At 38.1% G+C, this 20,923-nt stretch overlaps 1 non-coding gene across 1 annotated transcript; it reads right to left on the bottom strand.

The window, feature by feature from the left end:
* Positions 1 to 19,676: 19,676 nt before the first annotated feature.
* On the bottom strand, positions 19,677 to 19,780 carry LOC130972246 (small nucleolar RNA R71). Its single transcript, XR_009083438.1, has one exon. It is a non-coding gene; the product is annotated as a small nucleolar RNA R71 (small nucleolar RNA).
* Between the last annotated feature and the right edge of the window lie 1,143 nt (positions 19,781 to 20,923).

The following is a 20,923-nucleotide window of genomic DNA, read 5'->3' as shown; positions in this document are numbered from 1 at the left end:
CTTCGGCATGCTTATCCACATATCCTGTTTTGCTGAAAAATCATTTTTCTCGCGTTTTCAAGGTTCTCTAGCTTTTCAAACATTCTTTAAGTACTGTTTAAGAATACTATCTAGTGCTTAAGTCCTTATACTACTAAAGATGAGTTTGAGACTTAAATAAATGAATTTTTGTATGAATTTAGACGACAGAGACTTAGGATTTTGAGGCACTCATGATGGATTAGTTGAAAGAAATGGTGGGGTATTGTAACAATGATTAATGTGATGACTTGTGGAATTATGGATTGATGGTGGTTGAGACGAGTTTAGGACTCGGAGTTGAAAGATGAGTTTACTTAGTGTTGAAAATAAATTCTGAAAACCCCTAATACATTGTTTTATGCTGAGACTATTCTGTCGCTATGCGCCTTAGGAGAGGATTGTTGTAGTCTCCCTCTTGTCGAAGTTGTGGTGCTGGCATAAGGACGGTGGTTAATCCCGCTTACGTTGATGTGTGAGGGCTGGGCTGGTATCTTGCTCGCATAATCTTCTCTGCTGCATGAGTGTGCAGGGTCTATATCCTTGGCGTGACAGAAAGGCTACATCTGGGAGGATGTGTCGGGTTGGCATTTATAGACCGACAAGTGATATCACGAGCCAAATTGGACATACATTCATCGTGTGCATATTCTACATGTTTGTTTGCTTTGCCCACTTGCATTGTTTGCCTGATTGTATAACATGTTTAATTGTTTCTTGCTTTACTTACCATTCGTGGTAATTACTTGTGCTTTACTTGTACGAATTACTTGTTTTTTCAATTGGGATTGAGGAGGTTTGGTAGGGGGTAACAATGTGATCGCATGGCAGTTAGACTGGTAAAGGCTGTAGAATAGTGGTGTAAATGTTAGTTTAGGAATTCCTTAAGATAGAATACACTGATTCATTTATGGTTTTAAAGTGATGGTTTAAATTTAGTTATTCTTTAAGTATTATGCTTGATGTGAAGTTTTACGATTGCCTTTGGCGTCCTGGATTCTTACATCTTACATTACTGGGCACTATTACCATACTGAGAACCTCCGGTTCTCATACCATATTCTGTTGTTTTTCAGATGTAGGTCATAACCCACCTGGGTGGGTTACGTGATGGTGACAGACGTGAAGATTTATACCGGTTCAGAATTCAACAAGATAATTTCGTTGTGAGCATAGTCCAAACCGATAATCAATCCTCAAATCAAAGTTTAATTTTTGGTTGTCACAAGTCCAACCCAATAAAAGTAACCGAGAGTATTAGTCCCGGGTCATCTTCTCAAGGAATTGCAGTGAGGTATACATATAATTGGTTATGGTATCCAAGGGGTGTTGGTAAAAGTGCAAGAAATTAATAGGCAAGAAAATAAAACAACAAACAAATAATGAAAAGAGGCTTTCATGGCAAGGATTGGAATCTAGGCCTTCTATCCTAGTTACTAATCATATCACAATAATTATCAAGAATTTATCCTATTAAGTCATCTCCAATGAGAGAAGGTACAATGACATCTCCAACACTCGAAGAAAGTCTAATAAGACTAGTTAATCTCAATCCAAAAGTCCTAATCAACTTACTAATTGAATTAGCAAAAGATTAGCGTCAATGAAAACAATATTAACTAACAACTCTAGATTACCAACATGAGTTGGGTATTAATGACTCAAGATTGCCTAATTTCTATTTCCAAACCAAGAATGCTCAAAAATCTACTAGTGGACCATAGGATAAGTTTGAAATTAATTGTTGGTAATTGTGATGTATGATGATTTTGATGATTGTGTTGATTTTTTGTGAATGATTAGAATGAATTATGATGATTGTTGATGTTGAGGTACGTTGAGGATGGTGGATTGATATAAAGTTTGATAAAAATGACTCAAGTTATGATCGTTTAAAGTTTGGTGTTTAAAATTGATTTATGCAATAGAATTTTGCAAATCTGGGATTGGTTGCGTACATGGGCGTGCGTCTCTGCCAGTCCCTAATGCATATGTAGCCCTATGCATGCGTACGTGATATGAGCCAACAGTAGAGAATGCGTACGCGGCCTCCTATGCCATACGCGGGTGATGGTTTCTATCCAGCACCCTTGCATACGCGACTCATGTCTGCGTACGCTTGATGGTGTTTTTATGGAAAACGAATTTTCCAAACACATAGATCTAACCGGCAAGTATACCGGGTCGCATCAAGTAGTAATAACTCACTTAGAGTGAGGTCGATCCCACAGGGATTGATGGATCAAGCAACTTTAGTGGGTGATTAGTTTAGTCAAGCTAACATTGAAGGGATATTGGATGAAATGTAGCCAACAGAATTGTAAATGACAGGAAATTTAAAGTTGCAGAAAGTAAAATTGCAAGTAACTTAAATAACAAGAAAGTAAAATAACTGAAACTTAAATTGCAAGAAATGTAAATTGCATGAAAAGTAAAGAGGGTTGGGTGCTGAAAATTAAAGAGAGCAGTAAAGCAAAGCGTAGAATAATTGCAGGGAGATTAACTTGCAGGAAAGTAATTTGGGATCATGAACAGAAATGTAAAATAAAGAACGAGTGCAGAAGAATTAAATTGCTTGAAAGTAAATTGAAAGCCAATGGAACAGTAAAAATAGAAGAACAGCCAAGAACTCAACTCAATTGCAAAATAAAATTGAAGATCTCAAGGAATCAAAGAGACTAGAAAACAAGTCTAGATCTCACTCCCTTCCTTGATCCAGCAGCAAATAGATTAAAGAAGAAAGAAAAATGGAAGCAGCAAAGAGAGCCTTGATTCAAATCACAATTCCTTGAATTATGCAGCAAAATAAAAACAGAGAGATCTCAGATAGAAATTGAAACAGAATTTCTCCAATCTCAATCCAAGATTTAGAACAGGAAGGAAAACTAAGAGAGAGATCTCAAATCCTAATGCTCCCTAGTGGAGCTAGCCTTTTTCTAATGGAGCTCTCTATTAGAGCCAACCCCCCTTACAAAGATGGAAATGATAACTTATATAGGCTTTACAAAATAAAATGAAATTGAAATGAAAAACAAATTAAATGAAAATCCTAATTCTAGCTTGTTCTTGTGCCTTTGAGTGATGATGTGGGCTTAGCTTGCTTTGGATTTGAGGATAAATGGGTTTGCTTGGCCTTGATTCAATTTGGAGAGGAATTGAATTTAAATGAGATTTTGGTTGAATTTTGGCCCATGATGCTCCCAGGAGGCTGCTCTGCTCTTGTGGAGGGCAGAGCAGGGAAGCTTTGTGTGGGCACCCTTGTACGCTCCAAGTCCTCTTGGTCCGTGTTATGTTGCGTGACATGCTTCCCTGGGCCGTGCCAATTTTGTGTGCCATGCACCAATAAATGCTGCGCTGCCCTTCACAAGGGCAAGGCAGCGCAAGCTTTCCTTGTTATTGGGTGAGGTCCCAAGTTCGAAACTTGCTGTAAGCATTTGGGGAGCAATTTTCCTTGATTTTCCGTGAAGAGAGCATGACATTGCCCTGCTCTCCAAGAGGGCAGAGCAGAAAAATGAGCGCTACTTTGCTTTGAAGTGAGGCTCCAGCTTCGAACCTTGGTGGAAGCACTTTGGTTTATTTTCGCTTATTTTTGGCCCTTAAAGATGCCTTTCACTCATACCTCAATTGTACGCCAAATATGGATTGCTATATATCGTTGGAAAGCTCTGAATGTCAGCTTTCCAACGCAACTGGAAGCACATCAATCAGACATTTGTAGCTCAAGTTATAGCCCTTTGAAGGAGGCATGGTCATGTTGTGAGCGCCCAGATTTTACCTTAGCAAAAATTCTTGCTTCCAACCTCACTTTGCATCACGATACTGCTCTGCCCTTGGCAAGAGCAGGGCAGTGTGTGCTGATTGCCTATTCTCCTTTAATTTGGTCATGGGCCACGCTTTTAAAAGCATGGCCTAAGGCTCCAAAGTGTGCTCCAACTTCAAAGTGTGTCCCAAAGCTCTTTTTTTCTCCTTTTTTGTGCTTCTTTGCTTCTTTTTCTTCTTATTTCCTACAAGATTCATAAAATTGAAAGATCAATGAAATATACCAATTAAGTATACAATCATTCAATATTTAAGCACAATTTACCAATTTCTTGTATGAAAAAGCATAGAAAAATAGGTATATGATGACTTGTCATCAACGCATGATGGTCCAAAACTGAAGTGTGTGTACGCACACCTCGGCATGCATATCCACATAACCTGTTTTCTGAAAAATCATTTTTCTCGCATTTTCAAGGTTCTCTAGCTTTTCAAACATTCTTTATGTACTGTTTAAGAATACTATCTAGTGCTTAGGTCCTTATACTACTAAAGATGAGTTAGAAACTTAAATAGATGAATTTCTGTATGAATTTAGACAACAGAGACTTAGGTTTCTGAGGTACTCATAATGGATTAATTGAAAGAAATGGTGGGGTATTGTAATAATGATTAATGTGATGACTTGTGGAATTACGGATTGATGGTGGTTGAGACGAGTTTAGCAGTCGGAGTTGAAAGATGAGTTTACTTAGTGTTAAAAATGAATTCTGAGAACCCCAAATACATTGTTTTATGCTGAGACTATTCTGTCGCTATGCGCCTTAGGAGAGGATTGTGGTAGTCTGCCTCTTGTCGAAGTCGTGGTGCTGGCGTAAGGACGGTGGTTAATCCTGCTTACGTTGAGGTGTGAGGGCTGGGCTGGTATCCTACTCGCATAGCCTTTTCTGCTGCATGAGTGTGCAGGGTCTATATCCCTGGCGTGGTAGATTCTCTACTGCATGAGCGTGCAGGGCCTATATCCCTCGCATGGCAGAAAGGCTACATCTGGGAGGATGTGTCAGGTTGGCATTTATAGACCGACAAGTGATATCACGAGCCAAATAGAACAGACATTCATCGTGTGCATATTCTATATGTTTGTTTGTTTTGCCGACTTGCATTGTCTGCCTGATTGTATAACATGTTTAATTGTTTCTTGCTTTACTTACCATACGTGGTAATTACTTGTGCTTAACTTGTACGAATTACTTGTGTTTTCTATTGGGATTGAGGAGGTTCGATAGGCAGTAGAGATGTGATTGCATGGCAGTTAGACTGGTGAAGGCTGTAGAACAGTGGTGTAAATGTTAATTTAGGAATTCCTTAAGATAGAATACAATGATTCATTTATGGTTTTAAGGTTATGGTTTAAATTTAGTTATGCTTTAAGTATTATGCTTGATGTGAAGTTTTAGGATTGCCTTTGGCATCCCGGATTCTTATATCTTACATTACTGAGCACTGTTTCCATACTGAGAACCTCCGGTTCTCATACCATATTCTGTTGTTTTTCAGATGTAGGTCGTAACCCACCTGGGTGGGTTACGTGATGGTGACTGATGTGAAGATTTATGATAAATTCACATTTCTGGACTTTACTATGAGTTTGTGTGTTTTTCTATGATTTCAGATAATTTCTGGCTGAAATTGAGGGACTTGAGCAAAACTCTGAAAAAGGCTGACAAAAGGACTGCTGATGCTGTTGGAATCTGACCTCCCTGCACTCGAAATGGATTTTCTAGAGCTACAAAACTCCAAATGGCGCGCTCTCAACGGCGTTGGAAACTAGACATCCAGAGCTTTCCAGAAATATATAATAGTCCATACTTTATTCGGAAATTGACGACGTAACTTGGCGTTGAACGCCAAGTACATGCTGCTGTCTGGAGTTAAACGCCAGAAACACGTCATGATCCGGAGTTGAATGCCCAAAACACGTTATAACTTGGAGTTCAACTCCAAGAAAAGCCTCAGCTCGTGGATAGATCAAGCTCAGCCCAAGCATACACTAAGTGGGCCCCGGAAGTGGATTTATGCATCAATTACTTACTCATGTAAACCCTAGTAGCTAGTCTAGTATAAATAAGACTTTTTACTAATGTATTAGTCGTCTTTTGACCACGTTCCATCTCTGGTCTCAGTTTTGTTTTATTCTTCATCTTAGGAGACCATTGATCACGTTTTGGGGGCTGGCCATTCGGCCATGCCTGAACCTTTCACTTATGTATTTTCAACGGTGGAGTTTCTGCACACCATAGATTAAGGGTGTGGAGGTCTACTGTACCTCAAGTTTCAATACAATTACTATTACTTTCTATTCAATTCTCTTTTATTCTTATTCCAAGATATACGTTGCACAACACTTTGATGAATGTGATGATCCGTGACACTCATCATCATTCTCACCTATGAACGCGCGTGACTGACAACCACTTCCGTTCTACCTTAGGCCGGGCGCATATCTCTTAGATTCCCCAACAAAATCTTTGTGGTATAAGCTAGATAGATGGCGGCATTCATGGGGATCCGGAAAGTCTAACCTTGTCTGTGGTATTCCGAGTAGGATCTTGGGAATCCGGAAAGTCAAACCTTGTCTGTGGTATTCCGAGTAGGATTCCGGTATTGAATGACTGTGACGAGCTTCAAACTCTTGAAGGCTGGGCGTGATGACAAACGCAAAAGAATCAAGGGATTCTACTTCAACCTGATTGAGAACCAACAGATGATTAGTCATGCTGTGACAGAGCATTTGGACCATTTTCACTGAGAGGATGGGATGTAGCCATCAACAAGGGTGATGCCTCCAGACGATTAGCCGTGCAGTGACAGCGCATAGGACCATTTTCCCGAGAGGATTAAAAGTAGCCATTGATGATGGTGATGCCCTACATACAGCTTGCCATGGAATGAAGTAAGAAGGATTGGATGAAAGCAATAAGAAAGTAGAGATTCGAAAGGATTCCAGCATATCCACACGCCTATCTGAAATTCCCACTATTTATTTACATAAGTATTTCTATCCCTTTTCATTTTTATTAATCATATTTGATTTTCTAAATTCCATAATTTTATCCTCCTGACTGGGATTTACAAGGTGACCATAGCTTGCTTCATACCAACAATCTCTGTGGGATCGACCCTTACTCACGTAAGGTATTACTTGGATGACCCAGTACACTTGCTGGTTAAGTTGAATGGAGTTGTGACTTCAAATAGAGCCAATTATTAAATTTTATACAAATACAAAGAGTATCTGATCACAATTTCGTCCACCAGCGTCCCTCCCTCTTACTGAGATCTCTGAAAACTTTCTGGATGAGCAACTTTTTTCCATCAAGGAAGTGCCATGGTTTGCAGACATTGCAAACTACAAGGCAGTGAGATTCATACTCAAAGAATACAGTAGGCAGCAATCAAAGAAATTGATTACTGATGCAAAGTACTATCTTTGGGATGAACCATATCTCTTCAGGAGATGTGCAGATGGAGTAATCCGTAGATGTGTGCCTAAAGAAGAAGCACAGAAGATCCTCTAGCACTGCCATAGATCACAGTATGAAGGACAATTTGAAAGTGAGCGAACAGCCACAAGAGTCCTCCAATGTGGCTTCTACTGGCCTACTCTCTATAAAGACTCCCGAGTTTTTGTACTTAATTGTGGCAGTTGCCAAAGATCTGGCAATCTGCCTCACAGTTATGCCATGCCTCAACAAGGGATCTTGGAGATTGAGTTGTTTGATGCATGGGGTATTGACTTCATGGGGCCTTTCGCACCATCATACTCAAACTCTTATATTCTGGTGGCATTAGATTATGCATCCAAATGGGTGAAAGCTGTTGCAACACCCCCTAATGATACTAAGAAAGTGATGAAATTCCTCCAGAAACACATCTTCAACAGATTTGGTATCCCTGAGTACTAATCAGTGATAGGGGCACTCATTTCTACAATAAACAACTTTACTCTACTTTGGTTCGATATGGAGTTAGCCACAGGGTGGCCACTCCATATCATCCACAGACAAATGGGCAAGCTGAAGTCTCTAATAGAGAACTTAAAAGAATCCTAGAACGGATTGTGATTAACCGTAGAAGGGATTGGGCAAGAAGCTTGGATGATGCTCTGTGGGCATACAGAACAACATTCAAGACTCCTATAGGAACTTCTCCATACCAGCTTGTGTATGGAAAAGCCTGTCACCTGCCAGTGTAATTGGAACATAAAGCTTATTAGGCAACCAGATTCCTAAACCTTGATGCCAAGTTAGCTGGAGAAAAATGATTGCTCCAGTTAAATGAGCTAGAGGAATTCAGACTCAACACTTTCGAAAATGCAAAAATTTACAAAGAGAAAGCAAAAAGATGGCATGATAAGAAGTTGTCATCCAGAGTCTTTGAGCCAGGGCAGAAAGTTCTGCTATTTAATTCTAAGCTCAGATTATTCCCCGGGAAATTGAAATCCCGGTGGAGAGGTTTATATGTGACTACAAGTGTGTCACCATATGGATACATGGAGCTTTAGAATAATAATTCTAACAAAATGTTCATTTTTAATGGACAGAGAATCAAACATTATCTTGAAAGCAATTTTGAGCAAGAATGCTCAAAACTGAGACTTGATTAAAGCTCAGTAATAGTCCAGCTAAAGATAATAAAGAAGCGCTTGCTGGGAGGAAACCCAGCCATTAACAAAACTTAACTATTAATTAATTGATTTTTACAGGTTTATGTCAATTATCTTCAAAGGTAAAATAGCAATTGCTTGAGTTCACAGAGTTACAGAAGGATTCAGAGGATAAAACAGCAAAAAGGAAGCTCACTGGTGCGAAAAAGCCAGTAAGAGCTGTTTTGGGCGTTGAACGCCCAAAAGAAGCATCTACTAGGTGTTCAATGCCAGTAGAGATAGCCATCTAGGCGTTAAACGCCAGAAATAAATACCTTCCGGGTGTTGAACGCCAGAAAGAAGCACCTTCTAGGCGTTGAACGCCAGATTTACAGCGTCCTGGGCGTTCAGAAAAACGCCTAGTGACAAAGGAATTCATAGCGTTTAACGCCAGCCAGAAGCAACAGCTGGGCGTTAAACGCCCAAGAGAAGCTACAGATGGGCGTTAAACGCCCAAAACATGCAGCGTTTGGGCGTTTAATGCCAGGATTATGGGGAGGAGGTGAATTCGTTTTCAACTCAAATTTCTTTCATTTTTCATGTTTCAATTCATGATTTCTTGCATAAAAATGTTACAAATTCTCAGCTTTCAACTTCAAAATACAAAAAAAAATTCTTAATCCTAAAAATATTTCTTCATTCTTCTTCAATCTCTTTTCAAATCTTTTTCAAAATTCATCTATCTTTTTGAATTCTTGTCAAATCTTTTTAATTTTTTCTCAAATATTTTTCAAAATCTCATCATATCTTTTGAATTTTCGAAATTTCCTCTCCTTCTATTCCTCTCCTTTCCTTTCTTTTGCTTGAGGACAAGCAAACCTCTAAGTTTGGTGTATTTTTTCGTGATCACTAAGCAAAAACGCATCAAGATCATGGCACCTAAGGGAAAACAAACCACTTCAAGAGGCAAGAAAGAGAATATTCCAAAACCACTTTGGAATCAAGAGAAGTTCTTAACCAAAGAACATGCAGAACATTATCACAAAATAATGGGTCTGAGATCAATGATCCCAGAAGTTAAATTCGATCTAAAGGAAGACGAATATCTGGAGATACAAAAGCTATCTCTTGAAGGACCAGACACCCCACAGGTTGAAGGAGCACCCATCATCTTCCAAACTAAAGGTTGTTGAGTTCTAATCTTAGTCTTAACTCGGTGATAATTTTTCTTATTAGGAATTTACCTTAGAAGTTATATATTAGTAGTAGTAATTAGTATCTCTATTTTGATTTTATCTCCAATTAAGCTATAATTTATTTTTCTCATCATCATCAAACATGAATAAAATAATAGATTTTTAGAATAAAAAGGCAATATTTTTTTTCGAGTTGTTAATAAGGAAAATTCTAATTATTTATATGTGGTGGCAATACTTTTTGTCTTCTGAATGAATGCCTAAATAGTGCTTATTTTTTGTATTGAATTTTATGAATGTTAAAATTATTGGCTCCTGAAAGAATGATGAACAAGAGAAATGTAATTGATGATCTGAAAAATCATGAAATTGATTCTTGAAGCAAGAAAAAGCAGTGAAAAAAAGCTTGCGAAAAAAAAGCAAAAGAGGTAGAAAAAGCCAATAGCCCTTTAAACCAAAAGGCAAGGGTGAAAAGGATCCAAGGCTTTGAGCATCAATGGATAGGAGGGCCCAAGGGAATAAATCCAGGCCTAAGCGGCTAAATCAACCTGTCCCTAACCATGTGCTTGTGGCATGCAGGTCCAAGTGAAAAGCTTGAGACTGAGTGGTTAAAGTCGTGATCCAAAGTAAAAGAGTGTGCTTAAGAACTCTGGACACCTCTAATTGGGGACTCTAGCAAAGCTAAGTCACAATCTGAAAAGGTTCACCCAGTTATGTGTCTGTGGCATTTATGTATCCGGTGGTAATACTGGAAAACAAAGTGCTTAGGGCCACGGCCAAGACTCATAAAGTAGCTGTGTTCAAGAATCAACATACTAAACTAGAAGAATCAATAATACTATCTGAATTCTGAGTTCCTATGGATACCATCATTCTGAATTTTAAAGGATAAAGTGAGATGCCAAAACTGTTCAGAAGCAAAAAGCTACTAGCTCTGCTCATCTAATTAGAATCTGAGCTTCACTTAAAACTCTGAGATATTATTGCTTCTTAATTTCTTTTTATCCTATTTTATTTATCTAGTTGCTTGGGGGCAAGCAACAGTTTAAGTTTGGTGTTGTGATGAGCGGATATTTTATACGCTTTTTGGGGGTAATTTCATGTAGATTTTAGTGTGTTTTAGTTAGTTTTTAGTATATTTTTATTAGTTTTTAGGAAAAATTCATATTTCTGGACTTTACTATGAGTTTTTGTGTTTTTCTATGATTTCAGGTATTTTCTGGCTAAAATTGAGGGAACTGAGAAAAAATCTGATTTAGGCTGAAAAAGGACTACTGATGGTGTTGGATTCTGACCTCCCTGCACTCGAAATGGATTTTTTGGAGCTACAGAAGTCCACATGGCGAGCTCTCAACTGGGTTGAAAAGTAGACATCCAGGGCTTTGCAACAAAATATAATAGTCCATATTTTGCGTGAAGATAAATGATGTAAACTGGCATTTAATGCCAGTTCCATGTTGCATTCTGGCGTTCAGCGCCAGAAACAGGTTGCAAGTTGGAGTTCAGCGCCAGAAACAGGTTACAACCTGGTGTTCAACTCCAAAAACAGCCCAGGCACGTGAGAAGCTTAAGTCTTAGCCCCAATACACACCAAGTGGGCCCTAGAAGTGGATTTCTGCACTATCCATCTTAGTTTACTCATTTTCTGTAAACCTAGGTTACTAGTTTAGTATTTAAACAAGTTTTAGAGACTTATTTTGTATCTCATGACATTTTTAGATCTGAACTTTGTACCTTTTGACGACATGAGTCTCTAAACTCCATTGTTGGAGGTGAGGAGCTCCGCAGCATCTCGATGAATTAATGCAATTATTTCTGTTTTCCATTCAAACACGCTTGTTCCTATCTAAGATGTTCATTCATGCTTCACTATGAAGAAGGTGATGATCCGTGACACTCATCACCTTCCTCAATCCATGAACGTGTGCCTGACAATCACCTCCATTCTACATTAGATTGAATGAGTATCTCTTAGATTCCTTAATCAGAATCTTCGTGGTATAAGCTAGAATCCATTGGCGGCATCTTTGAAAATCCGAAAGGTCTAAACCTTGTCTGTGGTATTCCAAGTAGGATTCGAGGATTGGATGACTGTGACGAGCTTCAAACTCGCGAGTTTTGGGTGTAGTGACAGACGCAAAAGGATCAATAGATCCTATTCCGACATGATCGAGAACCAACAGATGATTAGCCGTGCTGTGATAGAGCATTTGGACCATTTTCACTGAGAGGATGGGAAGTAGCCATTGATAACGTGACCCCTTACATACAGCTTGCCATGGAAGGAGCCTTGCATGTTTGAAAGTGAGAAAGCATTATGTTACAGGAATTCAGAAGACAAAGCATCTCCAAAACTCCAACATATTCTCAATTATTGCGTAACAATTATTTATTTTATGCCCTTTCACTTTTTACAATTAAAACTAAGAATCATTATTGATATTATATCCTAACAAAGAGTTACAGGATAACCATAGCTTGCTTCAAGCCAACAATCTCCGTGGGATTCGACCCTTACTCACGTAAGGTATTACTTGGATGACCCAGTGCACTTGCTGGTTAGTTGTGCGAAATTACACAGTGTGAAGTAATTTTCGTGCACCAAGTGTGCAGGGTCTATATTCCTGGCGTGGTAGATTCTCTGCTGCATGAGCGTTCATGGCTTATATCCCTGGCGTGGCAGAAAGGCTACATCTGGGAGGATGTGTCGAGTTGGCATTTATAGACTGACAAGTGATATCACGAGCCAAATAGGACAGACATCCATCATGTGCATATTCTATATGTTTGTTTGCTTTGCCGACTTGCATTGTTTGCCTGATTTTATAACATGTTTAATTGTTTCTCGCTTTACTTGCCATACGTGGTAATTACTTGTGCTTTACTTGTACGAATTACTTGTGTTTTCTATTGGGATTGAGGAGGTTCGGTAGGCGGTAGCGATGGGATCGCATGGCAGTTAGGCTGGTGAAGGCTGTAGAATAGTGGTGTAAATGTTAGTTTAGGAATTCCTTAAGATAGAATACACTGATTCATTTATGGTTTTAAAGTTATGGTTTAAATTTAGTTATGCTTTAAGTATTATGCTTGATGTGAAGTTTTAGGATTGCCTTTGGCGTCCCGGATTCTTACATCTTACATTACCGGGCACTGTTACCATATTGAGAACCTCCGGTTCTTATACCATATTCTGTTGTTGTTTTTCAGATGTACGTCGTAACACACCTTGGTGGGTTACGCGATGGTGACTGATGTGAAGATTTATGCCGGTTCAGAATTTAACAAGATAATTTCGTTGTGAGCATAGTCCAAACCGATAATCGATCCTCAAATCAAAGTTTAATTTTTGGTTGTCACAAGTCCAACCCAATAAAAGTAACCGAGAGTATTAGTCCCGGGTCGTCTTCTCAAGGAATTACAGTGAGGTATGCATATTATTGGTTATGGCATCCAAGGGGGGTTGGTAAAAGTGCAAGAAATTAAATGGCAAGAAAATAAAGCAACAAACAAATAATAAAAAAAGGCATTCATGGCAAGGATTGGAATCTAGGCTTTCTATCCTAGTTACTAATCATATCACAATAATTATCAATAATTTATCCTATTAAGTGATCTCCAACGAGAGAAGGTACAATGTCATCTCCAACACTCGAAGAAAGTCTAATAAGACTTGTTAATCTCAATCCAAAAGTCCTAATCAACTTACTAATTGAATTAGCAAAAGATTAGCGTCAATGGAAGCAATATTAACTAACAACTCTAGATTACCAACATGAGTTGGGTATTAATGACTCAAGATTGCCTAATTTCTATTTCCAAACCAAGAATGCTAAAAAATCTACTAGTGGACCATAGGATAAGTTTGAAATTGATTGTTGGTAGTTGTAATGTATGATGATTTTGATGATTGTGCTGATTTTTTGTGAATGATGAGAATGAATTATGATGTTTGTTGATGTTGAGGTACGTTGAGGATGGTGGATTATGTTGAGATTGGATTATTGTGATTATGTGAAATTATGATGAGGTATGGTAGGTGACGCTTTTGAAGAATGAGATTGTGTTAATGTTGATTATGCTGGATTCTTAATGTACGAATTGTGAAATAATTGAGTTTTTGGTAGATGAATTGATTGAAATATATGTTGAATTGATTAGATTGTAATGGAGAGGTAAAGTAGAGTAATGGTAGTGTTTTGTGGTAAAATTGAATAAGTTTTGATTTGGTTTGGTTGTGAAGTTTGGAAGTTTGAGAACCTAGCTAATTTTGGTAAAAACCAAGTTTTGGTGAACTTTGACGGATCATAACTTGAGCCCTAATTTTCGAAATTGGTTGAAAACTATCTTAAATTAAAGTTCATTTCAAGATCTTTAAATTGATATAAAGTTTGAGAAAATGGATTTTTTTAGAAGTTATGATCGTTTAAAGTTTGGTGTTTAAAATTAATTTCTGCAATAGAATTTTGCAAATCTGGGATGGGTTGCGTACGCAGGCATGCGTCTCTGCCAGTCCCCAATGCATACGCAGCCCTATGCATGCGTACGTGAGATGAGCCAACAGTAGAGAATGCGTACGCGGCCTCCTGCGCCATACGCGGGTGATGGTTTCTGTCCAGCACCCTTGCATACGCGACTCATGTCTGCGTACGCATGATGGTCCAAAATTGAAGTGTGCGTACGCACACTTCGGCATGCGTATGCACATATCCTGTTTTGCTGAAAAATCGTTTTTCTTGCATTTTCAAGTTTCTCTATCTTTTCAAACATTCTATAAGTACTGTTTAAGAATACTATCTAGTGCTTAGGTCCTTATACTACTAAAGATGAGTTAAAGACTTAAATAGATGGATTTCAATATGAATTTAGATGACGAAGACTTAGGTTTCTGAAGTACTGAGGATGGATTAGTTGATAGAGATTGTGGGGTATTGTAATAATGCTTAATGTGATGAGTTGTGGAATTATGTATTGATGGTGGTTGAGACGAGTTTAGGACTCGGAGTTGAAAGATGACTTTACTAAGGGTTGAAAATGAATTTTGAAAACCCCTAATACATTATTTTATGCTGAGACTGTTGAGTCGCTATGCGCCTCGGGAAAGGATTATGGTAGTCTCTCACTTATCGAAGTTGTGGTGCTGGCGTATGGATGGGGGTTAATCCTCGCTTACGTTAAGGTGTGAGGGCTGGGCTGGTATCCTGCTCGCATAACCTTCTCTGCTGCATGAGTGTACAGGGTCTATATCCTTGGCGTGGTAGATTCTCTATTGCATCAGCGTGCCGGGCCTATATCCCTGGCGTGACAAAAAGGCTACATCTGGGAGGATATGTCGAGTTGGAATTTATAGACCGACAAGTGATGTCACGAGCCAAAAATGACATGCATTCATCGTGTGCATATTCTATATGTTTATTTGCTTTGCCGACTTGCATTGTTTGCCTGATTGCATAACATGTTTAATTGCTTCATGCTTTACTTGCCATATGTGATAATTACTTGTGCTTTACTTGTATGAATTACCTGTGTTTTCGATTGGGAATGAGGAGGTTCGGTAGGTGATGAGCGGATAATTTATACACTTTTTGGCATTATTTTTAGTATGTTTTTAGTATGTTTTAGTTCGTTTTTATTATATTTTTATTAGTTTTTAGTTAAAATTCACTTTTCTGGACTTTACTATGAGTTTTTGTGTTTTTCTGTGATTTTAGGTATTTTCTGGCTGAAATTGAGGGACCTGAGCAAAAATCTAATTCAGAGGCTGAAAAGGACTGTAGATGCTGTTGGATTCTGACCTCCCTGCACTCGAAGTGGATTTTCTGGAGCTACAGAAGCCCAATTGGTACGCTCTCATTTGCGTTGGAAAGTGGACATCCTGGGCTTTCCCGCAATATATAATAGTCCATACTTTGCTCGAGATTTGATGGCCCAAACAGGCATTCCAAGTCAGCTCAAGAATTTTGGCATTAAACGCCGGAACTGGCACAAGAATGGGAGTTAAACACCCAAACTGGCACAAAAGCTGGCGTTGAACTCCAAGAAAAGTCTCTACACATGAAAGCTTCAATGCTCAGCCCAAGCACACACCAAGTGGGCCCGGAAGTGGATTTTTATGTCATTTACTCATCTTTGTAAACTGATGAGCGGATAATTTATACGCTTTTTGGCATTGTTTTTATATAGTTTTTAGTAAGTTTAAGCTACTTTTAGGGATGTTTTCATTAGTTTTTATGTTAAATTCACATTTCTGGACTTTACTATGAGTTTGTATGTTTTTCTGTGATTTCAGGTAAATTCTGACTGAAATTGAGGGATTTGAGCAAAACTCTGAAAAAGGCTGACAAAAGGACTGCTGATGCTGTTGGATTCTGACCTCCCTGCACTCGAAATGGATTTTCTGGAGCTACAGAACTCCAAATGGCGCGCTCTCAACGGCGTTGGAAAGTAGACATCCAGGGCTTTCCAGCAATATATAATAGTCCATACTTTATTCGAAGAATGACGACGTAACTTGGCGTTAAACGCCAAGTTCATGCTGCTGTCTGGAGTAAAACGCCAGAAAAACGTCATGATTCGGAGTTAAACGCCCAAAACACGTCATAACCTGGAGTTTGACGCCAAGAAATGCCTCTACACGTGGATTGATCAAGCTCATCCCAAACACACACCAAGTGGGCCCCGGAAGTGGATTTATGCATCAATTACTTACTCATGTAAACCCTAGTAGCCAGTCTAGTATATATAGGACCTTTTACTATTGTATTAGACATCCTGGATTGTATTTTCTATCCTGTGATCACGTTTAGGGGGCTGGCCATTCGGCCATGCCTGGACCTCTTGCTTATGTATTTTCAACAGTGGAGTTTCTGCACACCATAGATTAAGGGTGTGGAGCTCTGCTGTACCTCAAAGATTAATGAAGTTCTATTGTCTTTTATTCAATTCCTCTTTTATTCTTATTCCAAGATATCCATTCGTACCCAAGAACATGATGAATGTGATGAGTTAATAACCCTCATTATTATTCTCACTGATGAACGCGCGTGATTGACAACCACTTCCGTTCTACATGCAACACAGGCTTGAATGTGTATCTCTTAGATTCCCCAACAGAATCTTCGTGGTATAAGCTAGATAGATGGCGGCATTTATCTGGATCCGGAAAGTCCAACCTTGTCTGTGGTGTTCCGAGTAGGATCCTGGGAATCCGGAAAGTCTTACCTTGTCTGTGGTATTCCAAGTAGGATTCCGTTCATGAATGACTGTGACGTGCTTCAAACTTTAACCTGCTGGGCGTTAGTGACAAACGCAAAAGAGGGATTCTATTCCAGTAGGAGCGGGAACCAACCGGTGATTGGCCGTACTGTGACAGAGTGCGTGCATTAGCTTTCACTGCGAGGATGGGATGTAGCTATCAACCATGGGTGATGCCTCCAGACTGGTTAGCTGTGCGAGTGATAGCCGCACAGGTTATTTCCCCGAGAGGAATGAAAGTAGCCACAGCTGATAGTGAACCCCTATACAAAGCTTGCCATGGAAAGGAGTAAGAAGGATTGAGTAGAAGCAGTGGGAGAGCAGGCGTCCGAGAGCTCTACAGCACCTCCATTCCGCTTATCTGAAATTCCTACCAATGAATCTACATAAGTATTCTATCCTTTTTATTATTTATTTTCTTATTTCTATTTTCGAACCCATAACTTTTTAATCTGCCTAACTGAGATTTGCAAGGTGACCATAGCTTGCTTCATACCAACAATCTCTGTGGATTCGACCCTTACTCACGTAAGGTTATTACTTGGACGACCCAGTACACTTGCTGGTTAGTTGAACGGAGTTGTGAATTCCAATAAAGAAAACCTCACACAGGTGCTGCCCCTTAGAAGCCTTCATCTCAAAATAAACAGTGTCCTAAGGGTATATTCACACTAAAGCTCAAAAGATAGATTCCATATAAACTTAAGGATGTTGAATCACAATTCCGTCCACCAAGTTTTTGGCGCCGTTGCCGGGGATTGTTCGAGTATGGACAACTGACGGTTCATCTTGTTGCTCAGATTAGGTAATTTTCTTTTCAAAAAAATCTTTTTCAAAATTTTTTCTTTTAATTTTCGTTTTTCCTCACATTATTTGCGAAAAAAATAAATAAAAATACAAAAAAAGTAGAAAATCATAAAAATCAAAAATATTTTGTGTTTCTTGTTTGAGTCTTGAGTCAATTTTTAAGTTTGGTGTCAATTGCATGCTTTAAAAATTTTTTCTTGCATTTTTCGAAAATCCCATGCATTCATAGTGTTCTTCATGATCTTCAAGTTGTTCTTGATAAGTCCTCTTGTTTGATCTTGATGATTTCTTGTTTTGTGTCTTTTCTTGTTTTTCATGTGCATCTTTGCATTCATATTTTTCATGCATTAAAGATTTCTAAGTTTGGTGTCTTGCATGTTTTCTTTGCATCAAAGATTTTTCAAAAATATGTTCTTGATGTTCATCATGATCTTCAAAGTGTTCTTGGTGTTCATCTTGACATTCATAGCATTCTTGCATGCATTCATGTTTTTGATCTAAAAATTTCATGCATTGAGTCTTTTTGTTGTTTTTCTCTCTCATAATTAAAAATTCAAAAATAAAAAAAATATCTTTTCCTTATTTCTCTCCAAATTTTCGAAATTTTGGGTTGACTTGGTCAAAAATTTTCAAAATTAGTTGTTTCTTACAAGTCAAGTCAAAATTTCAAAATCTTATCTTTTCAAAATCTTTTTCAAAATCATATCTTTTTCAATTTTTTTTATTAGTTTTCGAAAATTTCAAAAATCTTTTTCAAAATATTTTCAAAATCTTTTTCTTATCTTTATTTGAAATTTTCGAAAATGAGCTAACAATTAATGTGATTGGTTCAAAAATTTGAAGTTTGTTACTTTCTTGTTAAGAAAGGTTCAATCTTTAAATTCTAGAATCTTATCTTGTAGTTTCTTGTTAGTTAAGTCTTTTTAAAAATTAAATCTTTTTCAAAATATCTTTTTCTTAAAACTTTTATTTTATCTTTATCTTATCTTTTTCAAAAAAATTTTTTTCAAAATTTAATTTCAAAATATCTTATCTAACTTACTATCTTCTTATCTTTTTCAAAATTAGATTTCAAATCTTTTTCAATCAACTAACTAACTTTTTGTTTGTTTCTTATCTTTTTCAAAACCACCTAACTACTTTTCCCTCTCTAATTTTCGAAAATATCTCACCCCTTTTTCAAAAATTCTTTTTAATTAACTAATTGTTTCATGTTTTAATTTTAATTACATTTTATCTCTAATTTTCGAAAATTACTAACTTCTTTTTCAAATTTATTTTCGAATTCTTCCTTCTCTTCTCCTCTTCTATTTAATTAATTAATTACAAACACTTCTCTTCACCTCTCTTCTTCTAAAAACCGAACCCCCTTCTTCATTCTTCTACCTCTTTCTTTTTCTACTAACATAAAGGAATCTCTATGCTGTGACATAGAGGATTCCTTTTTCTTTTCTTGTTTTCTTCTCTTTCATATGAGCAGGAACAAGGATAAAGGCACTCTTGTTGAAATTGATCCAGAACCTGAAAGGACTCTGAAGAGAAAATTAAGAGAAGCTAAATTACAACAATCCAGAAACAACCTTTCAGAAACATTAGAACAAGAGGTGATGGCCGAAAATAATAATAATGCAAGGAGAATGCTTGGGGACTTCACAAAGCCAACGTCCAAGTTTGATGGAAGAAGCATCTCCATTCCTGCCATTGGAGCCAATAACTTTGAGCTTAAGCCTTAACTAGTTGCTTTAATGCAACAAAACTGCAAGTTTTATGGACTTCCATCTGAAGATCCTTACCAATTTTTAACTGAGTTCTTGCAGATCTGTGACACTGTAAAGACAAATGGAGTTAATCCTGAAGTCTACAGACTCTTGCTTTTCCCTTTTGCTGTAAGAGACAGAGCTAGAGTATGGTTGGATTCTCAACCCAAGGATAGCCTGGACTCATGGGATAAGCTTGTCACTGCATTCTTAGATAAATTCTTTCCTCCTCAAAAGCTGAGCAAGCTGAGAGTGGATGTTCAAACCTTCAAACAAAAAGATGGGGAATCCCTCTATGAAGCTTGGGAAAGATACAAGCAGTTGACCAAGAGATGCCCATCTGACATGTTTTCAGAATGGACCATATTAGATATATTCTATTATGGTCTCTCTGAATTTTCGAAAATGTCATTGGACCATTCTGCAGGTGGATCTATTCACCTGAAGAAAACGCCTGAAGAGGCTCAAGAACTCATTGACATGGTTGCAAACAACCAGTTTATGTACACCTCTGAGAGGAATTCTGTAAATAATGGGGTACCTCAGAAGAAAGGAGTTCTTGAAATTGATGCTCTGAATGCCATATTGGCTCAGAACAAAGTGTTGACTCAACAGGTCAACATGATCTCTCAAAATCTGAATGGATTGCAACATGCATCCAATAGTACTAGAGAGGCAGCTTCTGAAGAAGCTTATGATCCTGAAAACCCTGCCATGGCAGAGGTTAATTACTTAGGTGAACCTTATGGAAACACCTATAACTCATCATGGAGAAATCATCCTAATTTCTCCTGGAAGGATCAACAAAAACCTCAACAAGGTTTTAACAATGGTGGACGCAATAGGCTGAACAATAGTAAGCCATATCCATCATCTTCTCAGCAACAGACAGAGAACTCTGAACAAAACACTTCTAATTTAGCCAATATAGTCTCTGATCTGTCAAAAGCCACTTTTAGTTTCATGAATGAAACAAGATCCTCTATCAGAAATCTGGAGGCACAAGTGGGCCAGCTGAGTAAGAAAGTCATTGACACTCCTCCCAGTACTCTCCCAAGTAATACAGAAGAAAATCCAAAAGGAGAGTGCAAGGCCATTGATTTAATCAAAGTGGCCGAATGCACCAAGGAGGAGGAGGACGAAAATCCCAGTGAGGAAGACCTCCTGGGATGTCCTTCAAGCAAAAAGGAGTTTCCTATTAAGGATCCTGAGGAATCTGAGGCTCATCTAGAGACCATAGAGATTCCTTTAAATCTCCTCCTGCCATTCATGAGCTCTGAAGAATATTCATCCTCTGAAGAGAATGAAGATGTGACTGAAGAGCAAGTTGCTCAATATTTAGGAGCTATCATGAAGCTGAATGCCAAGTTATTTGGTAATGAGACTTGGGAAAGTGAACCTCCCTTGCTCATTAGTGAACTGGATACTTGGATTCAGAGAACTCTACCTCAAAAGAAACAAGATCCTGGCAAGTTCTTAATACCTTGCAC

Source organism: Arachis stenosperma, chromosome 3 (genome assembly GCF_014773155.1).
Source record: "Arachis stenosperma cultivar V10309 chromosome 3, arast.V10309.gnm1.PFL2, whole genome shotgun sequence".
NCBI classification, from domain to species: domain Eukaryota; kingdom Viridiplantae; phylum Streptophyta; class Magnoliopsida; order Fabales; family Fabaceae; genus Arachis; species Arachis stenosperma.
The sequence above is the reverse complement of the archived record's forward strand: the minus strand, read 5'-3'. Positions and strand labels throughout refer to the sequence as shown.